The sequence below is a fragment of the Lolium perenne genome, chromosome 7 (genome assembly GCF_019359855.2).
Source record: "Lolium perenne isolate Kyuss_39 chromosome 7, Kyuss_2.0, whole genome shotgun sequence".
In the NCBI taxonomy this organism is placed as follows: domain Eukaryota; kingdom Viridiplantae; phylum Streptophyta; class Magnoliopsida; order Poales; family Poaceae; genus Lolium; species Lolium perenne.
This window is the reverse complement of record NC_067250.2, coordinates 47,349,415-47,355,414: the sequence shown is the minus strand read 5'-3', so window position 1 is coordinate 47,355,414 and position 6,000 is coordinate 47,349,415. Positions and strand designations below refer to the sequence as shown.

The following is a 6,000-nucleotide window of genomic DNA, read 5'->3' as shown; positions in this document are numbered from 1 at the left end:
ATTTTAGTTAGAGATGTATCTGTATCTAGATAAAGTTGAGACATTTATTTTTAAACGGATGGAGTACATCTTATGTGTCATTTCCTGTCAATTTTGAGAGAAACGAGCTACTGTTCACTTGCCCAGAACAACACTGCGTATACCTTTCTTACAAGAACACTCCGAACACTCCATGTAGTACTTGTTCACAAGTTTAGGTATGGCGGCTGCCAAACCATGCCATATAGCTGGCTCCACCACTGATACAAACAATTTATATAGTACAGTATTTGAATCAATATTTAGTCAAATATAAGAAGCACGTTAAATGGATGTGTCTTATTCCTTGAATTCAGTTCTGAGTTCTGACGAAGGGCCATACAGTAGTTGGCAAGAAAAAAAACACGGAGTACTTGGTGGTGTCGTCCTAGCTAGTACAGTAGCTACCAATCTTATTCTTCGAGTCGCCGCCGCCGCCGCCATGCTCCGCCTCCAAACCCGGCTGCTCTCACTTCTTCGCAACGGCGGCGCTCCCCCTCTCCTCACCTGCACCAACACCTCCCTCCACCGCCACTTCTCCGCTACCGCATCCACCTCCCCTTTCGCCGCCGAGGACTACCTCGTCACCGCCTGCGGTCCCACCCGAGCGCAGACACTCAAGGCATCCAAGGAACTCTGCCCCCTCAGGTCCCCTCCAACAGCTACGCGGTGCTCTCCTTCCTCTCGGGCCTCGGCCTCTCCAGCTCCGACATCGCCGCCAGCAGGCTCCGGTTCTGGATCCGTTGTTCGGCTCCTTCGACAAGTTCATCCAGTCTGCCTCGAGGGGGGCTCTAGGAGGTGCTGCCATCCTAAGGCGTGACATTGACAAAGTAGTCAAGCCCAACATTGCCCTGCTTCTGCGGTGCGGGTTAAGTGTTCATGATCTCGCCAAGACTGGCATTAGCGGGGCTTGGGTGATTGTGTCCAGCCCAGAGAAACTCATGGTGTTAATCGCACGCGCGGAGAAGCTCGGTGTACAACGAGGCTCAGTCCAGTTCAAGTATGCGCTCGGAACTGTGTCCAGCTTAAGCGAAGAAAAGATTGCTTCGAAAATGAAGTTGCTCAGGAAGGCCCTTGGCTGCTCTGATGACCTGCTGCAAACTGCCATCGTCAAGCACCCAAGCATCTTAAGAGCATCCGAGGACAACCTGCGCAGCACGGTAGAGTTCCTGATCACCGAGGTCGGTCTTGAGCCAGAGTACATCGTGCGCAGGACTTCGCTGATCGGTTTCAGCCTGAACGGGAGGCTGAGGCCCCGGTATACTGTCATGAAGATACTACAGGACAAGGGACTTCTGAATTCTAAATTCTGCTCAGTGATTGATGCGAGCGAGGGATACTTCATTTCAAGGTTTATCGACTATTACAAGGAGAGTGTTCCTGAGCTTGCAGATGTGTATGCAGCAGCTCGTGCCGGGAAAACACCCTCTCAACTCCAACCTTGAAGTTTTTCTAGGTGTGTTGAAGGTTCATTACATTGTTCACGGTAACAACTATGGCATAGCATTGTTATCTACCCTATCTCTATTTTAGCATTGTGACTGAAGGAGATCTGACACTAATTTTGTTAGCCATACTATGACAAGTTTCATCGGCTGAAACCTATGGAACAGTTGAAATTCTTCTTATTTTGTCGCTCATTTCTTACAATAGTATGAAGCAATTGAGTTTGGGAAAATTTGGTATAACACAATGAAATTGGGTATTGTATTTGCTGTTGGATGCTGAAAATGGATGGTCCTAGCCAAATGCTGTTAATCCTTATGCGTTGCTTGCTTTGTAGCATAGCACTACACTTGTTTTATTGGGCACAACACCAAAGGTGGCTAGGCAGGGAAATGAATGCAATGCCCTTGACTGTTTCTCTGATTTTGTTTGACACCAAACTTGACTGATCTGATCAGGGTTCGTCAGGAATTAGAGCTTTGAGTAAGCTATATGGGTGTCAAGTGTCAATTGAGCTTATGCAGTTCAGGTGTTCTACCGTCCACTTCAGCGGCAGTGCCACCAAGGCACCAAGGAGTTCGTAACCTCCTTGGCTGGATAACTCTATGTAGTTCCCTCTGGTCTTGAGGATGAATACTTATGTGCTAATCTTTTACATTGAGAAGTCTGTCAAGCCAAACCCTGTGCTGCATCTGACAATGCAAGCAAGTAGTTTTGAAATTGTGGACCTGGTGTTATTCAGCCTGCTTCTGCCCGAGTCCAAACCAGAGAGAATCAGAGTGTAGCCACAACACATTAAGAACAGGGAGCACCATCGGGCATTGACATACATTTCCTGCATCTTGGAGGAAAAGATTGCTTAATCTGGAGGAATAAGTTACCTGAAGCTCCTAAGTGCCTCTAAGAAGCTGTGGTGCCCAGTGGATTTTCTTTTCACCTGAGTAAATCTTGAAGTCGAGCTGGAGTATATTGCACACAGGTTCATGGATTGCAGTTGATGTCTCGGTATGTTATCTTGAGTGCTGAATGTTTTAACCAAGGCTGTAACAACTATGGTGGTATATATCCACACATGTCAACATGCTAAAGCATGGCTCCTCTAATTTCTCGCAACCATTTTTTTATGAAGCAATGCCATGCGTGCGTTCCCCAGTTCTCATGGTTCCGTGCGTGTCATACCATACCATGGTGATGAGCTGATAATCCTTATATTCCAAATTTCGTATGCATCATCTTCTTTTTCCAAGTTGTAGCTAGTGGTAACTTGCATTGTATCGAGAGAAGTTACATTAGTTTCTCTCTTCTGGTTACTTTGATTGCCATTATATTGGCCCTGCCAGGATTCAGCGGTTCATGTTCAGTTAAAACATTTGCCTCCTGTTGTGAACTTGTGCATACCTGGCGTGCACCAGTGGTTCAAACAGGTAATGTCTCTGTATGACCCAATGCTCGCCCACAGCATTTTTCTTTTCATCGTAATAACTGATCGTCGGGCAGTTTCCATATCCTGCATATATCGCAGGTAAATTTTTTTTTTGTAGCTAAAATATTCAGTAGTAAAGAGTCATGAATGTCTACTCGATACTTTCTTCAACATCGGATCCGTGGAGCAATGGTAGCGCGTCTGACTCCAGATCAGAAGGTTGCGTGTTCGATTCACGTCGGGTTCAAAACCCCGAACTATCCGATTCTTTTTTTCTTTTTTTCCGAACAGAATTCCTGCTGGATCGTGCTGAAGTTATGCCAGGCAGACAACTCGTGCCGAATTCCTGGCGCCCAACGATGCGGAATTGCGGATGGAGACCTGAAATTTGTGTGGTTACGCACCTAACGTAGGTAGAATCCCAAGCAAAACAAAAAATCTTCTCGATACCACTATCTGTAAGAGCATCTCCAGCCGTCTCTCCGACGAGACCCTTAGAACGCTTTTTTTTTTCATCTGGATGGGAAAAAGGCCCAATCACGCTCCCGGCTTCTCGTTTTCGTCCGGATTAGGCCTTTCATCCATCCGGAGAGCCCAGACCATCCCCGCCCCCCGGGGTGCGCTCGGGGACTCCGGACGAGAGAAAAGCGGGGACGGGCCCGCTCTGTCGGCGAGAGAACAGACGAACCCCACCACTTTGTCGACGCAAATCCCTTCTCCCCTCCCATTGCTTTGTCGCCGCAGGCACCACCCCTCGCCAATCAGCCGGCCGGTTGCCTCAACTCCGCCGTTCCTCCACCCAGCAACCTATATTCCGCCGCCCGTCGTGCCCTCTGCCTATTTTCCGCCGCCGGGCAGCTCCCTCGCGTCGATCCTCGTTGAAACACCCGGCGGGTATTCGTCCAATTGCCTGGCCAGACATGGACTCCGACGAGGAGGAGGAGCAGATGTTCGCCAAGCTTCTTGAAGAAGAAACGGCAACCGCCGCCCAAGACGAGGAGCACCTGCTGATCCTACCTTGCTTGTCCGTCTTGTACACCGAGTCGGCCATTGATCGCCGTGGTAGGTCGGCACCAGGTCGCCGGAAGTGCAAGCCGAGGCAGCGAATGGAGGGCTACTGCATGCTCTACGCCGACTACTTCAGCGACGATCCATTGCACGGTGAGGCTGTTTTTAGGCATCGTTTCAGGATGAGCCAGAAGCTCTTCCTGAAAATTTTGTATGGCAGGGTTTTCCGCCCTCCAAAAGTGCACGGTGGCTATGCGGATGCTGGCATATGGAGCTCCTGGTGATTCTACCGATGACTATCTTCGGATGGCGGAGTCCACCGCCCTTGATTGTTTCTACCGGTTCTGCAGGGCGGTCATAGCAGAGTTCGGGGACATCTACTTGAGATCACCGACTGTCGAAAACACTGCTAAGATCCTCGCTGTCAATGAAGCTCGAGGATTTCCAGGGATGCTTGGAAGCATTGACTGCATGTACTGGAAATGGAAGAACTGTCCGTCAAGGGTCACAAAATGGTTGCACTGTGATACTTGAGGCAGTGGCTACCCATGATCTCTGGATTTGGCACTCCTTCTTTGGTATGCCGGGATCCAACAACGACATCAACGTCTTGCAGTGCTCGTCGGTCTTCTCCAAGCTTGTTGAGGGTCATGCTCCCCCGGTTAACTTTGTGATCAATGACCGACAGTACAACAAGGGATACTATCTTGCAGACGGTATCTATCCAAAGTGGCAACATTTGTGAAGACTATCTCAGGCATCGTCGTCCCAAAGGAGGTGGAGTTTGTCAAGCTACAAGAAGGTTGCCGAAAGGACGTCGAGCGTGCATTTGGTGTCCTCCAGCAGAGATTTGCTGTAGTTCGGTTCCCTGCTTTGATCTGATCCAAAGATCAGATGTGGGAGGTGATGAACTGTTGTGTGTGCTTACACAACATGATTATCGAGGATGAGCGGAAGCATCCGGTTCCTCTGAGCAAACAAGCTGCACCATATGACAGAGAGGGTCCTCTTGCATAGCCTAACCACCAGGTGCCGTCATCGTGGGTTGCGTTCATCGCTATGCCTCAGGAGATTCGAGACTCCACAATGCATCAACAACTGCATGATGATCTAGTGGAGCACATATGGACGCTTCGAGGCAACACCAACTAGTTTCCATTTGATTTGTTTGAAAACTTGCCTTGTTTTATTGAACTGTAACGTTTATTTGTAAATATAAGCCAAATGTTGGCAAAACTGGTCAAATTCGCCGAATTATGCAGGAAATTTGGCATCCAGGACGTATTTCTCTAAAAAAACGCGGAACCCGGGTGTCTACCGGGGAGACGGCTGGAACTTCGGCGCTCCCCGGGCCAAACTTTCGTCCAATCCGGCGCTAGATAGCGCCGGATTTCGGCCCGGGGAGCCCCAACGGCTGGAGATGCTCACCGTGCTCCAAATTTAATTCGCAAAACTGATATAGCGTGAGCCAATTAAAATTTAGAAGTATATCGAGCTTGGCAATGATGCTTTTCACCCTGAGTCAATACGGCAAAAATATCAGTATCATATACTCTCCGCAAACCTTTTCTCTTTGCCATGAGACATATCTTATTTACGGTAGACACAACTCCCCCTCTCCTCCACTTCCAAACCCTAACCCCCCCAAAAAAACCTTCAACTGCCTTTGACCCTGTCCGTCGTCTTGGACGTACGGGCGTGGCTACCACAGATGGTGCGAGGGAGAGGAGACGTCACGCAGGTGGCGTGGCGGCGCGAGGTCGGCGGAGCTCGCCGGTTCATGGCAGGGAGGCGTTGAGGCGCGAAGCTCATTGGAAATGGGGGCGTGGTCTGAGGCTGCATCCTCGTTCGGGTTGAACGTGCATGCCTTCTCGGTCGTGCGGGGCGTTGGTGGACCACGATATGTTGACTATAATGGCGAGGTGATGAGGGGGTTGCGGTGGTGTGAACGACAAGCACGATGGCCCCAATCCGGCGGGTTGGGCGGGAGGTGTGCGCCAACACGAATGAAAGTCTCTCCCATCTTTGATCTCTGTGCCGACGGCGGTGCCCGTGGGCTAGTTCCCATCCTTGGAGGCGTCGTTGAGTGTGAGCACTTCCCCACT

General features: G+C 49.8%; 1 non-coding gene and 1 pseudogene across 1 annotated transcript; both read left to right on the top strand.

Annotated features, from left to right (window-relative positions):
- Nucleotides 1–438: 438 nt before the first annotated feature.
- LOC127317611 (uncharacterized) lies at nucleotides 439–2,546 on the top strand (annotated as a pseudogene).
- A 516-nt stretch (nucleotides 2,547–3,062) lies between these two features.
- Nucleotides 3,063–3,134, top strand: TRNAW-CCA (transfer RNA tryptophan (anticodon CCA)). Its single transcript has one exon. It is a non-coding gene; the product is annotated as a tRNA-Trp (tRNA).
- The last annotated feature ends 2,866 nt before the right edge of the window (nucleotides 3,135–6,000 follow it).